At 41.1% G+C, this 24,507-nt stretch overlaps 1 protein-coding gene across 2 annotated transcripts in view; it reads left to right on the top strand.

Moving 5' to 3' along the window:
• The window catches only part of CFAP58 (cilia and flagella associated protein 58), a 100,828-nt gene that overhangs the window by 53,227 nt on the left and 23,094 nt on the right, over positions 1-24,507 (top strand). The window lies entirely within an intron of this gene.

Raw genomic sequence — 24,507 nt, 5'->3', positions numbered from 1 at the left:
ATGCATGGTTCTTGAACTTGACTTGATGGCTTCAGAGGTAAGATGAAGAAGTCTGTACTCTTGCCAGAATTAGAATCTAAGGTGTGAATGGGAAGAGTTTCTTTTCTTTTGCTCACCAGTCTCCTCACCCTTAGAAGGAAGCAAGGGCAATGCAAGCATAGCTGAGATGTGCCTCCTGCTGGCCTCTCCTTTCTGTTTTTGCCCTATTTATTCCTCATCCCTTCTGAATCCTTCGGCATTAATGATTTCATGAAAAAAAAAGCACCTGTAGAATTAAGCAGACATATGTACAAGAGTAACTGCTATCCATTACCCATCATCATCATCATCACATCATCATCAAGTTCTGGTTCCAAATAACGGCATAAGGCCTGATAGCATTAGAGTAGGAAGCTCTAACCTCTTGCCAGAGGCACTTAAAACACACGGAACAATCATAGCAGCTGGGACTTGGTTTTTTCCAAGTGTTTAAATATGCCGTAGTAAGCTCAAATACACTCCCCCCAGCCCCCCAGGGCCAGGCAGGTGACAAGAAAGAACAAAGTAAACTGCACATCACGATCATAAATGGAGTCTCAGAGTCAGGGGCAAAAGAGAGTGGTGGGGACTGCAGCACATAGCGGGCTGCCGTTAACCCCACCCCAGTGTGGGCCCAAGTTACCAAATCTTTAATTTTTCAGGAGTAGCTGGGAATGTGGAGTTTTAAATATTGGCAACTTTAGGAACATTGCATGGGCTTCTCAGAAACACATCCACCAACCACCCTTGAGCCCCAGGAGGCTAATTTGCAACCTCTAGCTTTAAGCCTGGGGGAGAGAGAGATTTCAAGGAACAGCAGTAGCACAATCAGCTTTACTTGTTCGAATTACTTTTCTTTGATCTAGTCCTTTGCTATGATTCCTTGATAGAAAACAGAGCACCAGAACAAAAAGGGAAAGAAGAGATGGGGAAGGAGGAGGAGGAGGCTGCAGATGATGTGCGAGGATGGGCAGTCAGAGGTAGATGAGGCTGAGTTCCTCCCAGGAGTATGTTTGGTGGTACAGTGGTGGGTGAGCTTAAGGGAAGATGGACCTTCTTTACATGTCTTTTCCCCTGCTGCTAATGACTCAGTCTTAATTTATTTACAAGCCTTTCTAAAACAGAAAAGGACTTCTCTGAATTGTTGAAAAGGCCAGGGGTTGCCTCCTGACCCCCTGATGCCCAGGCAGCAGATGTATTGCTGGCACCCGCTGTACTAACAGTTACAGAGTGCTTCCTATGTGCCAAGGCACCTGGGGCTCCAGAGTGAATGGAGATGGACTTGATCCTGGCCTTGGTGAACCTCCTAGTTCTGCAATCACAGTGCATTGTGACAAGGGCTGTGATTCCGTACAGATGCTATAGGACTCTGAACAAGACTTTGCAGTGGTCAGGGGTTTCAGTTTGGGTTCTCAAATTGGAGACTGAGACAAGAGCTTGGGTCCTGGTAGTTTGAGAGGCAAACTCAGGAGTGAGGCAGGTGAGGAACAGCCAGTAAAGAGATGGAGGGAGGGAGAGAGAGAGTGGGGGTGGGGGGGCGGGCGGGGGCTGATCACGATTGTGAACATATGAATCCCAATGTCACTAGAGTTCCTCTGAGGAACCACATTGAAACTATTGTAGAATTGTCCTGTCAAAGGAAGGGAGGCTGGGACACTTCATTGACTCCTGTTCCCTACTGGTTGAAAGTTGCATTGGGGCCCTTCGGCTGCTTCTGAAAGCAGAGGGTACTTGACTTGTTTTCTGAGGAAGCCCTGGCCTGCAGCAGAAAAGCTGACTCTGCACACCCTTGAGGTGGGAGCTGCCAGAGTGTTCCAGGAACCGATGGCCATCCCGTGTGCCAGGAATTTCAGCTATAGCTGAAATGTCAAGGGATGAGGTTTCCGATAGGTCCTGAAGACCTCCAACCAGTAGATCCGTTCTTTCAGTCTCTTTCTCATGTAACTTCTCACCTGCATGGCAAATTGCCAGTCCAACTTTAGAAAGAACAAGGACCACTTTCTCAACCAAGTTCCCATTTGGACTTGCCCATTCCACCCACCTACTGCCATTCCAGTTGATGTCCAGTAACTAGATGACATGATCAGGTCACACGGTGGTTCACTTAAAAGATGGTGCCCTGGCCCTGGCTGGAGTGGCTCAGTGGGTTGGAATGTGATCCGTGCTCCAAAGGGTCTCAGGTTCGATTCCTGGTCCAGGCACATACCTGAGTTTCAGGTTTAATCCCTGGCTGGGGCACATAGGCAATGTTTCTCTCTCTCCTCCCTTTCTCTGAAGTCAGTGAAAACTCCTCCTTGAGCAAGGATTAAGATGTAAAAGATGGAGCCCTGATTTTGTTCTAATCACAGCCATCCTTTATTGAGTACTTCCCGTGTGCCTGGCACTGTGCTTTATCACCCGTAGACCTTAGGGGGGTTTTGGTTGACACTCAGTGAACAATAGCTCATCAGATGGGTGAGTGGGGGCATGGAATGACCAGCGATTTACTTGAGGAGGTGGTGCAATTTGGGTAAAAGGACACAAACTTAACTTCATAGAATGTTAGCACTGGATTATCTTGTCCAGAATGTTCATTTTACAGATGAGACCACTGAGGCATTTCCCTTACTATAGAAAGTAGTGACATGTTACTAGAGGGTTAATTACTTTTGAGGGTTATGGTGCCTGGGAGCACTCTGCCTAATGAAGAATGACACTCTGACATGACCTAAGTGAGAAGCTGCTTTGGTGGAGTTCAGATTTGTGTCTCTCTAGGAAATTGTTGCATGCATTCTCGATTGTTTCTTGTGCCCAGAGATCCAGGGAATGGACATGTCCCTCAGATAAATAAATAATAAATAAGATGGAAAGGGTTGCTTCTTTGTTGGCCTCTGGATCCTGCCCTTTCAAGGCGAACTTTCTCTGTAATTTAATTTTATGACTGACTGGATGCAAGTCTGGTTTACTTAACTGTAAAATGGCTTGAATGATAAGCAGATTTGGATGGATCTGCTCAAGCTATTAGCTGTGCGGGGGGGAACAAACCTCATAGAGCACATTTTTAGATACTTCTTTGGTAAGGATGTTCATTTTTCCTGATCTTCTGATTATCTTCTATTTCTTGATCATTTACAAGGTGTGAGACATTGCTCTAAATTATATATATATATGATTTATATATATATGATTTCATATATATATTCAGTATAATATATAATCATATTGAGTCAATGTCTCAGCCCTATGTGATTAAGAGTTATTACCTTTCTCCTTTATAGGCAGGACACATGAGGCACAGAAAGGTTGAGAGATTGCCCCCAAGGCCACACATCTGGCACCTGGTAGAGTCATACGTATAACTTCTGCAGTCTGGCTCCAAAGACTCTGCACCATAAGAAACCCATAGCCATTGCTTCATTTTGTATGGACCACCTTGGTCATTAGTGGGGAAAATTCTAATTTCTCACTTCCTCTAGAGTAGAGGTGGGGAACATCTGGCCGTGGGCTGTATAAGGCCCTCAAAATAATTTGATCTGGCCCTGCCAAGGCATTAGGGGTGAGTTAATTAAATATTTGACCAAATATAGTAGGCTAATTTTTAAGTTGATAATTTTTTTCTTTTTCTTTCTTAATTGATTAAGGCATTACATATGTGTCCTTATCCCCCCACCCCTCTTCATGCCCTCATCCCCCTGGTGTCTGTGTCCATCGTTTATGCTTATATGCATGCATACAAGTCCTTTGGTTGATGTCTCCCCCTTACCCCCACCCTCCCCTACCTTCCCTCTGAGGTTTGAGCATATGATCGATGCTTCTCTGTCTCTGGATCTGTTTTTGTTCATTAGTTTATGTTGTTCATTATATTCCACAAATGAGTGAGATCATGTGATATTTATCTTTCTCTTACTGACTTATTTTGCTTAGCATAATGCTCTCCAGGTCCATCCATGCTGTTGCAAATGATAGGAAGTCCTTCCTTTTTTTTTACCGCAGCATAGTATTCCATTGTATAGATGTACCACAGTTTTTAATCCACTTATCTGCTGATGGGCACTTAGGCTGTTTCCAGATCTTAGCTATGGTAAATTGTGCTGCTATGAACATAGGGGTGCATATATCCTTTCTGATTGGTGTTTCTAGTTTCTTGGAATATATTCCTAGGAGTGGGATTACTGGGTCAAATGGGAGTTCCATTTTTAGTTTTTTGAGGAAACTCCATACTCTTCTCCACAGTAGCTGCACCAGTCTGCATTCCCACCAGCAGTGCACGAGGGTTCCTTTTTCTCTGCATCCTCTCCAGCACTTGTCATTTGTTGATTTGTTAATGATAGCCATTCTGACAGGTGTGAGATGGTACCTCATTGTCATTTTGATTTGCATCTCTCGGATGATTAGTGACTTGGAGCATGTTTTCATATGTTTCTTGGCCTTCCTTTATGTCCTCTTTTGAAAAGTATCTATTTAGGTCCGTTGCCCATTTTTTTGATTTGGGTTGTTTATCTTCCTTTTGTTAAATTGTATAAGTTCCCTGTAAATGTTGGAGATCAAACCCTTATCGGAGATTACTTTGGCAAATATGTTCTCCCATGCAGTGGGCTTTCTTGTTGTGTTGTTGATGGTTTCTTTTGCTGTGCAGAAGCTTTTTATTTTGCTGTAGTCCCATTTGTTTATTTTCTCTTTAGTTTCCATTGCCCTAAGAGCTGTAACAGTGAAGATATTGCTTTGGCATATTTAGTTGCTAATTTTATTTGGTCCATGGATGATGTTGTAAATTTCCAAATGGCCCTTGGCAGAAAAAAGGTTCCCCACCCCTGATCTAGAGCTTTGCTACTCAAAGCGTGGTCCTAGGACCAGTGGCGTTGGCATCACCTGAGAGCTTTGTAGAAATGCAGAACCTCAGGACTCTCCCAGGCCTAATAACTCAGAACCTGCATTTTAACAAGATCCTCAGGGGTTCAGATACGGATTCAGTCAGAGAAGCATGGGGGCCCTAAAAGATGGTCATCCCTTTCTTTGCTGCAAAGCAAGAGCTGTGGTTCAGGAAGGAACCCCATGATTTCTGGTTACCTGGCATGTGGGCTTGCCTCCTTACCCAACCCTCCTACAGTTTAGTTTCCTTTTCTGAAACCTGGAGCTCATCATCTCATCAGCACCTTCAGTTGTTGTGAAGATGAAGAGAAAGAACTGCAGAGGATACTTAGCAGGATGCCAGTGGTCATGAGGATTGGCTGGGGCTCAAACATATAATTATTTCTGAAAAAAAATCATTATTTCTGTTTTGGAGCATGATAACCTCACATTCTGGTCCTCAGCTCTTGAACTGCAGTGACTGAGATCCAGGAGGAAACTGACAAATGAGAGCATCCAGGGTTGAGGTGTGTTTTAGGGCCCCACAAACTCTCTGAGGGTTCTGATGTTAGTATGAAATGTCTAGAATGGCTCTTTGTTAATAGAGACATGAAAATCCTTGATCCTGTTTGTCAATAGCCTGGATGGGTTTGGCAGAAGCTGCTGAGTGTTTTGATGAGAGAAGGTAGTGCAGTTCACATTTATTTATGCTGAGTATATGCAGCCGCCCTGAGCTAAAATATTTTGCTTTTACTGTCTCCCCCAGGAAATCCAGATGAGGTTGATGCTATTATTGTGTCCATTTTACAGACAAGGGAACGGAGGCTTCAAACCAAGGCTTGCCCCAGAGTTTACAGCTAAGAAATGCCAGAGCTCTAGATATAAACCAGGGTTTGGCCCACTCTAGCCCGCTGTTTGTATTTGGCCCACACCAAGGATGGTATTGATACATATAAATGGTTGGAAAAAAGTCAAAAGAGGAACAGTATCTCGTGACATGTAAAAATGACATGAAATTCAAATGTCAGTGTCCACAAATCAAGATTTATTGGCACACAGCCACACTCATTCATTCTTGTAGTGCCTATGGCTCCTTTCATGCTGTAACAGCAGAGTTGAGTAGTTGTGACAGCAACTATATGGCCCCAAAAATCCATAGTAGTTACTCTCTGGTCCATTACAGAACAGATTTACTGGGCTGTCTTATAAACCTTAGTCATTGGAATCTGGCATGGAGCCACTCACCCCTATTCTATGGTGCCTCCCAATAAAGCCACTAAAATTTCCACTTCCTCGACTACCCCTCTCCCCAAATTCCAAAGGAATTGTTCAATTACTAAAAAGCTGCTTTATGATATGGAAGGCAGAATTCTTTTTTTAAAAAAATATATTTTATTGATTTTTTACAGAGAGGAAGGGAGAGAGATAGAGAGTTAGAAACATCAATGAGAGAGAAACATCGATCAGCTGCTTCCTGCACATCTCCTATTGGGGTTGTGCCCGCAACCCAGGTACATGCCCTTGACCGGAATCGAACCTGGGACCTTTCAGTCCGCAGGCCTATGCTCTGTCCACTGAGCCAAACCGGTTTCGGCGAAGGCAGAATTCTAATATCATGTCCGAGCTGCCGGTGGGGTAGCCTACACTAAACGTAATTCTTGCCCACTCTATTAGCGGGTAACTAAGTGTCATCCTCCTCATAGCTGAGCTGAAATTGTTGAAGATGCTCCATCAATAGGGAGCCCGATGGACCGAAAGGCACAGCGTATCCTGAAGCTGTTGACTTAGAAGCCCATCCACAGGTTTATGTTCTGTTCTAAAATCAAGGGGAAGAAGAATGAGAGGAGGAAATACTTTCTGCAGAGTCTTGCTGTTGTCACCAAAGAATATCGAAAGTGTGGGGAACGGGGGAGGAGGCTCCTTCCCCAGCATGCTGCTCCTTGCAGGCTGCTCCTCTGTTCTTCACATGTCAGGGAGGATGGAAGGAGCAATTGGAGATGGGTTGTTCAGAAAACAGAAAGCAGATGCTGACCATCAGCCAAGATGTGCAGACATCCATGTGGCTGGCCCATGGGGGACAATATCCCTCTATCCACTTGGTCTGGCTAACACAGCCTTAGTGAGCCCTCCAAGAGGGTGGGCTGTGGGGCACCTTGCTCCATACCATCTTTTAGCTCCATACCAACCATTAATGTCTGATGGGCTTTCCATACATTGTATCTCAGTGGTTCCCAAAGGCTGATCCGGGGACTGGGAGAATCTATATGTTCCCAGACATAAATATTCATTGGTCTGCAGTAAAATGAACACAATGACTGAGTAGCATAAAACCAATCTTTACTTTTCAGTTTTGGGGACTACTATTTTTTCTGTCCCTTCTTTCTTTTGGAGATGTAAAATATTTTTGGAAATGGCATTCTTATTTTAGTGTGTGCATTCCTTTTCTTTATGAAACAATTGGGAAGAGCTCCAGACAATCTCCTATTTGTTGAGAGCATGGATCCTGGTGCTAGATTACTGGAGCCTGAATCTTGGCTCTGCCATGCCGAGCAGGTTACTTAACCGGTTAATGGTAAGTCAGTTTCCTCATTTGTTAAATGGGAGTAACCATACCTATCTCAAAAATTGTTGGGGAGATTCTGTTAATATTTGGAAAACATTTAGAATAGTCCCTGTCACAGAACACTACATTACATACATTAATATCTACTAGAGGCCCGGTGCATGAAATCCATGCACAGGTAGGGTCCCTGGGCCTGGCCAATGATCAAGGCTGATCGGGGCCTCCCTTCCCTGGCTGCTGTCTGCTGGCTGGAGCCTTCCTTTGTTCCACGCTATCCCCTTGTAGTCAGCACACGTCATAGCGAGCAATCGAACTCTCAGTATCCCGGTCGAACTCCCGAGGGGACAATTTGCATATTAGGCTTTTATCCTATATAATAAAAGGGTAATATGCAAATCGACCAATGGCGGAACAACTAGTTGCTATGATGCGCACTGACCACTGGGGGCAGATGCTCAACACAGGAGCTTCCCCCTGGTGGTCAGTGCACTCCCACAGGGGAAGCACCGCTCAGCCAGAAGCCGGGCTCATGGCTGGTGAACGCAGTGGGAAATGGGCCTAAGCCATCAGTTGGGCATCCCCCTAGGGCTCCCAGACTGTGAGAGGGTGCATGCTGGGCTGAGGGACCTCTCCTTCCCGAGTGCATGAATTTCGTGCACCAGGCTTCTAGTATATATAGAAGATTGGTCTTTTTCATGTTAAAAACTTAGCAAAAGAAGAAATTAGCAAGACTATGCTGGTGCCTCCAAGATTTTGGGGGAGAATTATTCAGGTCCAAGAAATATAAAATCCAGGAACTATTACTCTATCTCTTAATCTTTGTAACATTCCCAATTAACAGATCAGGAAAGGAAAGGTTGGAGAGATTTATGGGCCCCCAGGAAATGCCTCTGTCATTGCTGGCAGCCCTAAGAAAAAGGGCGATTGTGCAGGGTTGTCTAGGACCTGCTAGTCTCTTTTACGGGAGCAGGGTTTTAATATGCAGATGTTTGGGGCTTAAAATCATGTTCAGCTTCATTTAAGGCAAATAAGTTTCCCAACCCATGTCTCTTCACACTTGCCTAGGTATACTTAATGTGTTCAATTATCTCATGCCTTCTCATATTCCCTCTCACCAGTTCTCTATAAATGTGCCAGGAATAACTTCCCATAGTATTAGAGTCCTACAAGCATTAAGAATTTGTTAAAAACAGATTGGCTTTGGTAGGCTCGATTAGGCAGATAGAGGTTAAAAACCAGTTTATACCTTCAACCATACCCTAAACACTTGAATTTCAGCCAACACAAGGAGCTACACAGCTAACTGGTGGGTTCGATTTTGGGTTTGATTAGGAAGGGTTTTGTTCCTGTTATGTATCTTGAATCAAGTATTTTTTTAAAGGGGCTGTCTTGACTTACTTCCTTCTCCTCACCCTTGTTTTCATCTCAATATTAAGAGTTAGGGTTGAGGCATTTTAAACTGTCAGAAATCCAGGAACTAACAGGTCCAATTCCAATGGGTTCATTAACAAGGAACGAGAGATAATAAGTGTGTAGTACATATCGAACCTCTTCCCTTTCCTCATGGAAACACCTTCCACACCTAGAAGAAGAAAGGAACCTCTGCCCAACTTTCCACCTATTTTTTCAGCCCCCTCCAAGACTCCTTTTTCCTTTCTAACCTCTTCCCCCAAAACTGAAAGGAAGGCATTGCTAATCTGATTAGCACACAATCTCAAGAGACTTCAAATGCACCTTGCTGGTAGCACAGGCCATTATGTATTAAATAGCTCCTGCCTATGCACTGATGCTCACTTTCTCTGGATCAGGTCAGCAGGCACTAAGTCCACTGTTGCCTCTGTACTTTAACTAGGTGGGTAAGCACCATTGGGTCTGCTCTGCCTGGCCATCTAAGATTCAAGAAGAGAGAGTAGATCTCTTGGTCCAGACTTCCCCAGCCCAACAGACTAGAGAAGCCTTTCATGAGATGAGATAGGTATCAGGTAGAAAAAAAACACATAGTGATTAAGAACGCTGACTCTTGAGCCAATCAGCTTTGAGTTCAAGCTCACTCATGGTATCACGTGACCCTGAGCAAGTTACTTAGCTTTCTGAAGCCTCAGTTCTTATGTTGTAAAATACAGATGAGGTTATTGTATAGATTAAATGAGATCGTCTTCATCAAGCACAGAGCCCAATGCTTGCACTTAATAAGTGTTAGTTGCTACTATAATGGTATTGCATTTTGGATATAGATTTCAGAAGGATCTCCAAAATAGTAGCTTATGAATTGCTTTGTATAACAACTCAGTATTTCATTGCAAACTCACTCTCAGGATTAATTGCTAGACCCATCCATCATTAGACAGCTCTCTCTTTCCCTCTATGGCAGTGGTTCTCAACCTTCTGGCCCTTTAAATACAGTTCCTCATGTTGTGACCCAACCATAAAATTATTTTCGTTACTACTTCATAACTGCAATGTTGCTACTGTTATGAATCGTATTGTAAATATCTGATATGCAGGATGGTCTTAGGCGACCCCTGTGAAAGGGTCATTTGACCGCCAAAGGGGTCTCGACCCACAGGTTGAGAACCGCTGCTCTATGGTGACTGGTCCATTAATTGGTGTTCTCATGAAATAGGTTCTGTGATGACCTCAGTACCAGTTAGCTTTTGCTGTATAACAAACCAGTCCCAAACTTGGTGTCTTAAATCTATAATCATTTATTAGATCATGGTTCTATAAGTTGGCAATTTAGGCAGGTTTCAGCCATCCAGTTCTTCTGTTGCGATTGCCTGGACTCATGTTTCTGCAGTCAGCGGGCAGGTTGCTAGGAGCTGGTTTTTCTAGGGGGCGTCTTTCACATGTTCAGTGGCTGGTGCTGGCAGTTGGCTGGGGCGAGGGGAGTGACTGAACTACATGTCTCCACTAAGCTAGCCCAGGTTTATTCTTACGACAGTCTTAGGATTTTTCAGGAAGAAAGGATAAGCCCCAATGTGTAAACAGTTTTTGAACCTGTTTGTGTCATGCTTGCTAACATCCATTGGCCAATAAAGGTCATGGGCCAAGTCTGGAGTAAAAGTGGGAGAGGATTGTCCAAGATCATGGATACATGTGGCTTTATTTCAAAAATCTCCTTTCTTTGGTGAGTTTGGGTAGAAATACTTTTGCATTTAAGGATTCAAGTGGTATAAGGTTTCCTTTTCTAATCCTTTGTCGGATATGGTATTTTAATATGCCTGGCATCTGGTCCCTATCCTTGGATTTTATTGCTGACATGTTTTTCTTTTCTTTAATCTTTTATTCCCTTTATTTGGGAAATTATAGTTTGCTGCAGGACATAGTTCTTTTCATAAGAGAAACAGCTGTGATGTCATAATTGAGCACATTTCCTTAGGGATATGCATTTATCCCCTTGCATTTGGAGACATGATCCACAATCCATTTGTTCATTTCTATTTTGGTCTCTGACTTCATATTGAATCAGAGCAAATAAGTGAACCAAAAATGTATTAGTTGATAACTTAATCTTTAAAAATGTTATTTACTATTTTCTTTTGATTTCTATTGAGCTCTAATAGGTGAGGGAATGTTAAAAAAGAATTAATTTTGTTTCTTTTATAAGGGTGAGTTTGAATTGCTTCACAAAACCAAGTGAGAAGAATACTATGAATTTCCAATATCACAAACTATTCCATTTTTTAAAAAATAAAAGCAGTGTTTAAGCACATTTTTTAAAGTAAAAACAAATTGAATTATATGACTAGTAACTGAGGATGGAAATAAATAGATTACTTAGAGTCCGAACAAAACATTTTCAATAAAGAATTTCTCAGTGGAACATTTAGGTTCTTATTGAATCTGTACACAATTACATGTTACTCCCCAAACAAAACAGATTTTCAGTGATAAATGTTTTTGGACAGCAGCAGGATTCAATTCAGTTCATTTCAAGATGCAGATTTATTTGTGAAATTAGAAGAAAATAGTTCCCAACAAGAACCTGAGGGAGTCCTATCTATCTTTAGCTGCTCTGTTGGTGTTGCACCCAGAAATATCTCAGAGATGGAGGTGTTTCTTACAAGGATGAGAAAAATTGCAGCTGGAACAGAAATTAATTTGTATTTATAGCCCAAACACCTACATGAATCCTTAATCTGCTTTTTTATGATTTTAGGGGAATTTATAGAATCGTTTAGATTGGAAGAAATCTCCAGTGGGTCATCAAGTTCCCTCTCCTTATAATGGCAGAGCTGATTTTATTACCCTTAAAGCAGTGCTGATAGATGGGTGTCAAGTCTGGCTCATGTTCCATGCATTTAAAAATGTATATTCCCTACTCCGAGTGTATTTAATGTGTAGAGACAGACGGAAAGCTGCCTATATGCCCGGGAGACCTTTTCTGAGTTTCTGACATGCAGTCTCCTCTGGAACAGATGCCAAATATGCAGCATATTAAGCATTATATTGATGCCATCAAATCCAGTTTGCTTTTGGCTTTTGACAATTGGAAACATCCTTCCCAATGTGTATAAGGAACCTAGTGTACTCTCTGTTCTGAAAGAATAGAAGATCATTCCCATTTATATCCTTTTGTCCTGCATATCTCTGGGGACGCACTATCCCCCCAGTTAAGAAAGCCTGCTTGGAAGGCCAATTATGAACCAAAAGGTATTTGGGGGTATCTCTCATGTCTGCAGAAGTTTGTAAGACACAATTGAATCAGCGATGTGGTCCTTACCAGCAAGAGATTTATATTCTATTTGAGAAGATTCCTGCTGTGTATCTGGGAAGAAATGAGACTGGTCTCTATGAGCAGTGTATGAAAATCCAGATCATTACTTTATGGTTCCACTTACTGAACAATACCCAATTATGCATAATCACATTATATTGCATGCAGACAATAGTGAGTGCCCAATTATGCAGCAGAGATACTGTCTAGGACATATATAATATGCTATTTGTTTTAAACAGCTGGAAGAGCCAAAGGGGTAAGAGCAGGGGAGATGAATGAGAACTGGCTTCTCGAGGACAAAGAAGACGTGATTGGGCTGGACTTAGACGTGTTAAAATGACTCATCCAGCCATCGCCTAAAAATATGTGTTGAAGGATGGGGTAGCAGTAGAGAGTTCAGACCTAGTTTTGAGTCCTTGGGCAACTTTGTGACCTTTGGCAAGTAACTCACCCTCTCAGAGCCCCAATGACTTCAGTTGAAAGTGGCAGCAAGAGTAGAAGTACCTGGTTCATAGGGTTCTTGTGGATCAAGTGAGATAACTCATGTAAACTGTCCAGGACAGATAGAGCTAGGGAGGCAGGGTTGTCAGAGCTAACTGCATATGAAGGTGGTGATATTGGTATAGGAAAGGCACCGTGGAGGCACACGGGTGAAGTAATGGAAAGTTTTCTTGAAGGAGGTACATTTGGAAATAAGTGAAAAGGGTATTTGAAGCTGAGGGAAGATGAGTCAAAGTTCTGAGATGGGGTTCGGGCATTCGGGATGTGGAGAAGAAGTTGAGTGGCTATTTTATATTGAGGAGTACTTTTGGATATGTCAGGTGGGGACCAATTATATAGTCTTAGAGACCAAGCATAGGCATCAAACTTACTCCAGTAGACAACTATGATCTTTAATTATGATAAAGACCACACTCCCAAGGCAGCAGTCAGGGTCTTTGAATACCTATTATATTATTATGTGTCTAATCCTGTGTTGGGTCCTTTATTTTATGTATTATTTTTAGTCCTCACAATAATTTTAATTATTTATGTAGTAAGCCAATTTTACAAATGAAGAAACTGAGGCTCAGAGTAGTTAAGTAATATGGTCAAGTTCACAGAGCTAACTAGTGGCAGATTTGGGGCTCAAACCCATGCATTCTGTGGTAAGAGGTGACTCCCATATTCTAGCCCAGGTTGGTTGACCTTTCAGGCCTACATCCTGCAGAATATTAACTAGTCAGAAATGTGACACAGTAAAATTGCCAAGGAGGGAAGACTGAAAGGGACACAGGGGTGGGGTCACAGTCTTGGGATGAAGAAACAGCTAAGAGACAGCTATAATTTGGGCCCAAGTTACTGAGGATATTGGTAAGGGACAGGTACTGGGGATGAGGAGAAAGGAGTAAATATATGAGAGCTTTAAAAAAACCGACTTGTAGGACTTGGCAATTGAATATATGAAGGTCAAGGGAGAAAAGTCAAAGGTGGCTTTTAGTTTTTCAGTGATAACTCCTAGGTTGATGCAGCTGATCCATTGCCTCCAGGCCCACTGACCACATCACAGCCCTCCTCCCGTTCCTCCTCACCCGATATCTCCACACCTGCTCCCTCTTCCCCACAACTGTCCAGGCTGAGATTTGGACCATGAGACCCTTTAAATCTTGAACAGAAGGCAAAAAGAAAACAAAACAGGAAAGAAAACCCATGGCACGTAAAGGCTGTTACCATCACAGAGAAGTGAGAGATTCTAGTAATCTTTATGTTACACGCTCTCTCTTGTGCCTCTTCTGGGGATGGGCAGTTAGGGTCAAAGACAATTTCCCCCCATTATGTGTTCCAGTTGGTTACTGCTGGCATATTGGAAAGCTGTTCATTCTTACATGCTTATTTGTGCCCAGCCCATCATGACTTCTCTGTTGATTTTCTGGGGTTTCTAAGTATACAATCACATCTTCTCAAAGAAGTGGTTTCCTTCTTCCTTTCCAATAAATATTCCATTTATTTTTATTTCCTGACTCATCACTTTGTTTATAAAATCAGTTATTTTTAAAAAATCAGTTGGAATAATGAAAGTGATGTTGGGTTTCTTTTTTCAGCACCTGGAGGAAGGATGGATGGGAATTCAGAGAGGCTAAAGATAGAGTGAATGTCCAGGGAACTGCTGCAGTAGAAGCATGATGTTATGACGCTGAGAGAAATTGAAATGGTCACAAAAGAAAATGGACTGGCCTAGTTATTGTGGGACTGGCACACAAGATGACTTTCAGGCCTTAAATCCAAAGTCCAATAGTCTAGTTGATAGTTACCAGGAGCTTGACTCTATTGTTATTAGATTTTGAAGTTTATTGCAATCAGTTCACCTGAAAAGAGGTCAGAAAAAAGATTAATTAGAATTCTCTGTCTATAAAAAGTCCCAGGAATGTGGATTTAAAAAAATTTAGCAGGTATCTTAATTTTCTTCATTATTGCCATGGTCTGACTCTTAATCTAGATAGAAGCAAAATATCACATAATAATTACAATTTATAAATACTCTATCCGGTTGACAAAGCAATTTTACATATATTATCTGATTTCGTCTTCAACAACTCTGTGAGATAGATGATGATGGAAGTATCTAACATTTGTCTAGCAAGTTACATTTTGTAAAACATTCCCACCTACACTACCTCATTTAATGCTCTCACTCATTGATTTTAACATACACTCAAAAGGTTTATCTAAATGTGGTTCTCTAAACAGATTTTCTTTTCTAGTTTTTAAAATGAAATTCTCCACATAAAATGTTCTTCCTTTCCTTGTCCAGACACTGAATCTCTCTTCATTTTTCAAAATCCTGTATCTTTAGGACATTGTTGTTGCCCCTTCCTCACAAGAGAGAGGTAATGACAGAGGTAGAGTGGCAAGAAGCTGAGCAAGCTAGCGGAAGAAGGGAGGACCAGTCTTATGGCCCCTGGGGACATGCATGTGGAGGATGGTTGACCAGAAGTCCCCTCAGCAACACCGAGGGTTACGGAAATTTTAGTGTGGTTTTATCATCTTTGTTTTTTTTTTTTCCCAAAGAGGAGACAGGAGAGAAGGTGGTTGTGCAAGGATATGTGGAAGATGACATTGTGTGTGCAAGCACATGCTCTGCATTCTGCAACTCCTCTCACTTCCTTTGATTTTGGGAGAAGAAAAAGGAAAGCTCATTTGGCTGTTTTCAGGGTACTTCAGTGAAAGGTGTTCAGTTTTACAGTGGAACTCAGAGGGAAGTCTCACAGGGACCAAGGTGGGGGAGACTTTCAGGAGGGAAGTAGGTCATCACTGTTGGCATCTACCAACAGAAGTAGAACTGAGGGAAGGATGTGGCCACTGTTGCATAAAAAAAGCTTAATAACCTAATATATAAAGAGATTTTTCAAATCAGTTGAAAAAGATGATTACCTCAGTGATTAAATTGGTAGAGATATAAGCAAACAATTCACAAAGGAATAAATATGTATGGCTAATACACATAAAATATGATTGACATTATTGGGAATCAAAGGAATGAAAATTAAAAGAATATTCTTTTCTGCCTATCAGATTGTCAAAGATGAAAAAGAGAATGATACCTAGTGCTAGTGGGGGTGATAGGCACTTTTATATATAGTGGTAAACTTTCTAAAAGAGAGTTTGGTAGAGGTCAAACTCAATCAAGTATATATTCCTTGGTCCTAAAAGGGACCCTTTCCTCAGGGTCTGTCTAATTTGTGTAATGTAGACCTCAAGGCCTTTTATACTTATCTCTTTAAAGTTTAGGAGTGGGGAACCTTTTTTCTGCCAATGGCCATTTGGATATTTATAACATTATTCAGGGCCATTACAAAATTATCAGCTTAAAAATTAGCCTGCTATACTTGGTCAAACATTTAATTAACTGACCCCTAATGCCTTGGCAGGGCCAGACCAAATGATTTTGTGGGCCTTATATGGCCCGAGGGCTGGATGTTCCCCACCCCTGCCTTAAACCCTGGGGTCAAGAGTTGTGCCAAACAGTGAACTCCCAGCTTCTTCTCATCCAGGGGCCACTGAGGCAGGAAACATAAGGGAAATTCTAGAGCCATAAAGAATTAATTGGGCCCATAATGTGAATGATCCCTGGGGGACTAATAAGAAAAGACAAAAAATTATTCCAATTATTTATAAAATAATAATTATAATAATAGCTAACATTTATTGAGCACATACCATAAGCCTTATAATGAACAAACTCTGACTCAGAAATTCCACATTAGGAATTAATCCAGAGAAAATAAATCACTTGTGTAAAATATGTCATACTGAAGATGCCTATTGTAGTGTTATTTATGCTTTATATAAAATTAAAGATGGATCAATGATGCTTATGTATTGTGAACTAAAGAATATGACTAAACCAACCCAAGGTTAAAATACCTAACAATACTCTGATAACACTAAGGATGTATTTAATTGAAATTGGAAAGGTCTCCCAATGGAAGTGACTTTGAGTAAGGTCTTGATGGATGAAAAGGTTTGACAAGGGATGGGTGTGGTAGTGGGAGAAGGGCATTCTGGAGAAATAAGTGGCCGGGGAGTGACAGTGACTTATTGTGATGGGCAAATAGGGAATGTGACAGGGAGCAGAGAGAGGACGGAGCTCTGCTCTGAGCCCATCCTGTGATGTCATGGTCCTGTTATTGCTTGGAAGCTTCTTAGGATTTAATCACAATTTCTGCATCACTTGGAGTTACTTCAACTTGACTATGTAATTCCATCAGAGTATTACTTGTTTTAAAATTTAATTTGGCTTACTCAGAACTATGCTCTATTCCAAAAAATTTTCCGAGTTAGCGAGATTTCCCTTGGGCTGCCTTTCATTGGCCCTATTGCATGTTTTCATAACTTGGTTGTGTAAGGTCCTTTCTTTATGCAGCTATCATTGTCAATATATAGTTACAGAGCTGCTCTGTCCTCTCCTTACCCCTCACTCCCTCTGGTTTGGCTGGTGGAGTGGTGGAGGGAAGTTGTTGGGCAATGGACTGAAAGGAGCCAAGGGTGTGCTGGTCCTGGCTTGGAGTGACACTGACCTGGGTTAGAAGTCTGAGTGTAATTTATAGGTGTATGATCTTGGGCAAATGACTTAGCCTTGCTGAGCCTCAGTTTCCTCATCTGTGAAATGGAGCTGATGTATGAGGGTTACATGGATAATGTCTAAAAGTGGTGTTCAGAGCTTGTGGTATGTGTTCAATAAATGTTAGCTATTATTATTATTTTATGAATAATTGGAATCATTATGCCTTTTCCTCTTAGCCCCCAAGAGATCATTCATATTATAGGCCCAATTAATTATTTATGGTTCTAGAATTTCCCTTATGTTTTCTGCCTCAGTGGCCCTTTGGTGAGAGGAAGCTGGGCGTTCACTGTCTGGCTTGACCCCAGCCTTTAAGGAGAAAAGTATAGGAGGCCTAAGTTCGATAAATTAGACAGGGCCTGAGGAAGGAGCCCCCTTTAGGACCAAGGAATATGTACTGTACTTGATTGAAGTATGTCCCTAGGCTGTCTCTCTCGAATTCCAACATTCATGCGGTCTAGTTTACCAACACCTGAAAAAAACCACCAAAAAAAGCAAGTGTGTGCGTGTGTGTGTGTGTGTGTGTGAGAGAGAGAGAGAGAGAGAGAGAGAGAAACAAGTCAAAGAAAACTAGGTACATTTGGATATATTTTGTAAAGCTCAAAGTAAAGCAAAGTTAAATAATAGATCTATGCTAAAACTATACGAAAAAATCTGGGCAATGGTAATGGGATTCAGAATGGTGCTTACCTTGGCTGATGTGTATGTACAGGGATGGGATGGAGAAGGAAGTACAAAGATTCCAGGTATCTGATAATGTCCTATTTCATTTTATTATTATGCTTTATTGTTATATAAGCTATATATTCTTTTGTGTGGTTTTTGCATAATAAAAAAAGTTGTATTGTAGAAGTCAGATATGTGAAAGAAGTCAAATTGTACTATATAATGCTGTTATGTAAAAAACCCCAATCATTTTACTAATTAGTTTTTTTCCACTAAGTAGTACATTATTAAAGTTAAAATGTAAAATTTTAAATTACAAGATAAATAAACTTCTTTTTATAAGTATTAGATCAGTTTTCCAAGGAAAAAAATCTTACTCAAACTTTTTCTTTATCACGTCTTATGGAAATTGGTCACATGTTAAGTGTATTGACTTTAACTATTAAATTTGCCTTTTGACCCTGAGGTTCTTCTCTAATTTATTAATAGAAATGTTATTGTTTCTATTATTCTCACCAAAATCCATCTAAACTATTTCCCTTCCTATGGTCCACCAAATGGATATCATCTCTACCTTTGAATCTACCCATACACCACACACTATTTCTGGCACCTCTTTGGGGGCCTGGCATTACTCTTGTTTTCTTTTATGACTTAGTTATTTATTTTTCCTCAAGTGAATAGTAAGCTCCTTGAACTCTTAGGCCTTACTTATTTTTCTGTGAAATAGCACCATAATATGCATAGTACTGGTACTAAATAGAAACTTAGTTGACTTGAATTTTCTAGACCTGTTTTATTACAGGCTTTAAAAGAATGTACACTATCACTATTTAATATGTGTAAATTCTTCACATATTAAATTGTCAGGTAAGATGCAAAGATGAAATAAGTCAACTATTTTGGTAATGAAGTTCTTGCTAATCTAGATGATTAGATACTTTCTGTAGGACTTTACAAACATACATTTGCATTTGAAAAGAAAATCCCTTGAAAAATGATCTCTCAGGAAAGTTGTGCTGCTTCTATCAGAATGTACCAGAAGCATTTTTCCTATTGTTGCAAAAATGGTGAAGGTTAGTGCATGCAAATTTCTCATATGCCTCATAAAATACTTAATCATCTACATCCGAAGCCAAGAACCGCTGTGTAACCAAGTAGTTCCCTGCTCATAAGGAACTCAGCTGTGTAATTCTGTTTCATCCCCAAATTCAGCATCTCTTCTCCTCTCCAGGGGGCTCTACCACTTCATGACACCGTAAACAAAATAGGTCCAGAGTTCAGTTTAGCTGACATTTTTGTTATAAAGCTAATCAACAATAAAGTCCCAAAGTATCAGCCATTATTTTTTCCTTTTCTTAAGTTAGATAGACATGTAATATGTTTACAGAGTTTCTAATTTATTTCCATACTAATGAAAACAGGCATTTCTACATAAATTAGGCAGTGTCCTGGAGTTGCCTTTATATAGAGAGGAAAGCAATTTTGCTTAAGATTTGAAATCTGGCTTTAGTCTTTTGCAAAGAATTATGGATAGGAATGGGGCAATGAAAAAAGGACTAAAAGCAAGGAAAGAAGCAAAAATGTTTTGTATTTTTTTTAGGTGTGGCAAAGAATTATGTGTGCAGTTATTTTTCAACATAAATATATCTTACTCCTGTTGATGTGTACTACTGAAAGACAATGAATGGGCATAGTTTGCTGACAATATAATTGCAAGCGACAGAATAACCGAGCTCCTAGAATGAGCAGAGCATAATAGTAGGTACGAGAGATATATAGAAAGATCCACTGTGGTTCTGAACTCAAAGGCTCATAATGCAATTAGAGAGAAGGAGTGGATCCATCAAGATCATAAATGGCATCTGTTGACATTCTGGAAAAGAGATTTTTCTGTGCATTCCGTGAAGTAGCCTTTTTTCAGAAGCATCGGTCCTGGGATTTAAAAAAAATAGTAACTTCATCTGGAACCCCTTGGGTGAGCTAGAGTGAAGACAAGACAGAGTCCCTTTCCTTGGAGTACATGGTATCCAAGCATCTGAGTGGGTGGCATTCACCCTGGTGGGTATAGATAAGTTCTTGTCGGACTCCGGAGGAAAGCTGCCTGTTTCACATGGGTTAGCAAGGGCACTGTGATTATTCCCAGAGCTCACCCAAGCAAATTGATGAGTCCAAGGTGAGCAGAACCAATGCACTGGCATTTGCCAAACACAGATTCAGATTAAAGCAGGATTAATTAGTTCCTCTTAGTCAGTTACTGCCTCGAGTAGGCGAGCTGAGGAAGAAGTGTTAGGTGCACACTGAATGTGAACTACCTTCTGTTTTCAGCTGAAGGTGCAAAGCAAAGAGCAGGGAATATAAACAGACAGTGAATATAAAATTGTAGTTCGGTGGGGAAAGGAGTTCTGTGAGCAATTCAGCTTCTTCCTTTGAATTGTACCCAGAATAACTGACTCTTATTTGTGTAGACTGTTCAGAATGTAGAATTTTATTGTCAGATAAAATACAAATACATGCAATCTGAGGCATTCTGTGAGTTTCCAGGATGGGGTTTGAGACTATCACCATAGTTTCGAAGCTGATACTATAATTACTTTCTTACCACTCTGCTAGCTAATATTGACAATGAACCATACTGTTATCCAATATAACTTGGTCGAGACCCTTGTAACAAAAGAATCTGTAACCACGCGTGGCAGTCTGTCCAAATGAGAGGCTGGGACACCTAGGAAGAGAACATCATTTTAAGGACGGACATGGTACAGTTAATGTGCGCAAGACATACCCAGCCAAAGAGAAAGCCAGTCTCTTGGTGTTAATAGTCTAGCTTTTTTTCTAGTATAGCTGTTCACAAAGTAATTTAAAGATGAGGCATGCTACAAAATAATATTGATGTGTGTTAGGAATAAACTCTGAATAAATAAATGCCGACCTGGAGCTACAATCTTTTGTTGGTGGGGAAATAATAAACTATTTATGATTTTCCTTATGATGCTTCATTGACATATGGTGCTTCTAAACCAGTGACAAATTAATTGACTTGGTTTAAAAAGAAACGGAGGTGGCTTAATGAAGAAGGACAGGGTATGTATGAGGAGGCAGCTGGTTCTGCCACTGCCGGCTTATGGAGACAATATACATCGGACAGCAAATGAGTCTCTGTTGCATAAGATAAATTCTCCTTATAATAGAATTGCATGCTTTGTCTCTAAATGGGGTTATTATACACACCATTGCACAATGTTTGAAGAGCTTCGTTGGCCCTTATAGAGGGTTAGGAGAGAAATAAATTGGAAAACAATCGTACTTAAGACCTTCAATCCATCAAACACTCCGCATTTATCTAAATTACTAGCACATTCTTCCAAAATACAAATCTGGATGATACACACAGCTAGAATGTTAATGCTGACCAGCCTCCACGTCTGTTTTATCAGGTTTTCCATCGTAAGCGCAGACTAAAATGATGCACGTTGGAGCCTGGCAGTGTATCTCAACTACTACCCTCCCCTTCCCTTTCCCTCCGCTCTTCATACAGCCGCTGTCTTAGTCCCTGAAGTTGCACTCGGTATTCTTTCCATCCACCGTGAACACACAGGCATCACTTGTCCTGGGTTATTTAACTCTCAGAACTTTTTTGACTTGAACACTCAGGCAGGCTTAAATGCTAATTTACTCGGCCTCTTCGCTTTTCTCCACACTTGTGGGTCCTTACTGTTCAGTCTCTTAGTTATCCTTGAGAATAAATCCATTTCAATTCCCTTACAGCCTCTAAAAAAAACCCAGGAAGTAATAGAAGACGACAGGATAAGTGGCACCATTGTCCACTCCGTCTATGAAGATTGCACGTCCTAGGAGAGGACACGAGCAAGGCTCATTCGGATGGTGTAGGTCAGGGGAGGTGGGAGCTGAGTCATGCTCTTCCTGCTAAAGCCCTCTGACCTGGCTTTGAACCTGGCTCTCTCCTTCTCGGATATTATCATGTAGCCTTTAGGAATTTTGTAGCTCATAATAATGATGTAGCTTGATCTAGATTGCTTTAGGATTATAACATGTTTTCAAGCCCCAGAGGTGGTGTTACTTGGGAAAAGGGACCCTGAAGTATCGCATGATGAGGTTTTGACTTGTCAAGGGACTTTGAACACACCGTTCATTCCTGTTAAGCTTGGGATTCTCACCTGTGAGGTGAGGTAACAGTACTTGCTTCTTCCAGATTTTCTTCTGTATTTCTTTCCTCCCTCCCTCCCAGATCAATAGAAAAGAATTGCTCTTGTGAAACATTTGAAGGTTCTTGAGTAAGAGGGTCTTTTTACAATATCATTCTATCCCAAACCAGATTACTTCCTCCTCCACCTCCTCCTCATTGTGGGGTTCTTTACTTTTCAAATCCACCTGTATTCTGGTCTAGAGAAAGGTGAGCTGAAAGAAATGGACAAAACAGTCTCATGGGCTTCTCCACATATCTATTACGCTTTCGGATGGAATCTTGAAGCCGTGGCAAAAGTGTTATTTTCCCGACAGAGCAGGCATGAAGTGGCTAAGATTATATTGAAAGGTGTGACGGGGTGCTGTACAGCAAAGGGAAGTCGCCACTTTGTGATTCAATCTGTTGATGTTTTCTTCTTCTGCCTGGGCTTTGGGATTTCCTGCTCATTTCTGGAATTCTTTCCTTTTTAAAATCCTCACCCGATGGTATGCTTCTCATTGATTCCAGAGAGTGAGGGAGAGGGCGATAGAGAAACATCCATCTGTTGCTTCCCATACACATCCCGATCAAACCCACAACCTGGGTATGTGCCCTGACTGGGAATCAGTGCACAGAATGATGTTCTAACCAACTGAGTCACACAGGCCAGGGCTGGAATTATTTCTTAAATGGTGGGTATTGTGTTGTTAAGTGTGTTTCTCCAGAAGCTTATTCCATCCAGCTAATTTTTAGGTTGCATACATTCTTTTGAAAATAGAGCCACATTATTTATAATAAAGTTTCTATAATTTAGTCAGGGAAAAGAAAAAAATGAAGACAAATGGTTACTGTGACTAGTTAATGAATTTTCTTTTGCCTGTTTTTTAAAAAGACTTTTATGTTCTTCGGCAAAAACAGATTATTTGATGACAATGCTAAGAATACTTAACTCTAGGTAAAAAATCGTTTCCATTTGGCTGCATATTTCATTTAATGAGAGGGCTTTTATTTATATTTTGTTCTTTTAACATAATTATCTTAGGAAAATAATATGTACAGAGACAAATGAGTAGAGATTAGACACTAGTCTTTATAAATGTTTGTTCAAGTTAGTGCAGTGTAGAGAAAGGAAATCAAGAATCAAAATGCCTTAGAATTAAATCTTTGCTTGTATGTAATATCTTTAGTTCAAGGATCTGAAAACACATTATAAGCAATTAAACTTTAGGATACAAATGGGATTTCTCTATTGTTTATTGCTTAAATTAAGATACCAAATTGGGATTTGTGTTGGGTTCCTAGGAAGTCCTTTCTTTTAAGTCTACAAATTTGCATATCCTAGTTTTCCCAGAATATTTTTAAAATCTTATTTCCTCAAACCATTTCCAGATCTTTTTCTACCCATGTCATATTTCTTAAAAGACTCATTTTCTTTACTTTCTATTTTTGATTTGTTCTTCAACCTCTGTGACTTTCGCTCCAAAAATGCTGAGTAAGGTCAGTGGTGCTGTCCTAATAGCCCACCCTAAGGCCATTTCAGCCCCTCTCTTGTTTCTCCTCTTTACCCCATTTGATGTCACTGACCACTCATCATGCCTCCCTTTTTAAACATCTGGGGACACTCAATTACTCTCCTTTATTTTCTTTCTCTGTATCTGTCTTACTTTCCTACTACATATATGCTGGCTCTCCCCCAAATCTGGTTGTCCTGGCTCATCCTGTGAGCCATCCTGGCTGAGGAATCCATTCTTGTGGCTCTGGCCTGGACCCACCTCTAGCTCCAGCTTGCTCCTCAGTTCTCAACTCTGGAACTACATTTTCAACTCCTTTTCTAAATATCTTACAGAGCCCCAAGCTCAACATATCTCAAACCCCACTGATTATCAGGAGAGGATAGAGTAACAGTTCCCTTGTCCTTCGCCCAATACTGTCTCCTCTCTAGCCTCTCTGTCTCCTGTACCATCACCCTCCAGCCCCCACATGTCCCTGTTAGAGACTTTGGTGCCGTCTTGGCTCTTTCCTTCCTCACTTGTCTGTAACAAACCCCACTGATTCTACCTCAGAAATGTCGTCACATCTACCTACCTTCCATCCTAACTGGTTGCCTTGGGTCCAGCTTTTCTTCATCCAGTTTGTACTGGTGCCCTGAGCAGTCTCCTCATTTTGTTCTCTGCTTTGCTGCTGGAGTTATTCCCCTGAAGACAAACCCAGGCATGGCTCATCCTTGGCTTCCACTTGTGTAAAGGATGTGGTCCCAAACTACATCCTGTGTGACACACAGAGTCCAGTTCCAGCCAGTGAGCCCAGCCTGTTCTCTCTGCTTCTCCCTCCTCCTGCCCCGTGCACCTGCTCATCTGGATTTACCACTCCTCTGTCCTCTTATTAAACCTTGGTTTTCAGAGCTCTCCTTTTCTCTCTCTCTAATT

The sequence above is a fragment of the Myotis yumanensis genome, unplaced genomic scaffold (assembly GCF_028538775.1).
Source record: "Myotis yumanensis isolate MYYU_CA2020_CCGP unplaced genomic scaffold, mMyoYum1.0.hap1 SCAF_13, whole genome shotgun sequence".
Taxonomy (NCBI): Eukaryota; Metazoa; Chordata; class Mammalia; order Chiroptera; family Vespertilionidae; genus Myotis; species Myotis yumanensis.
This window is presented reverse-complemented; position numbering and strand designations above follow the sequence as displayed.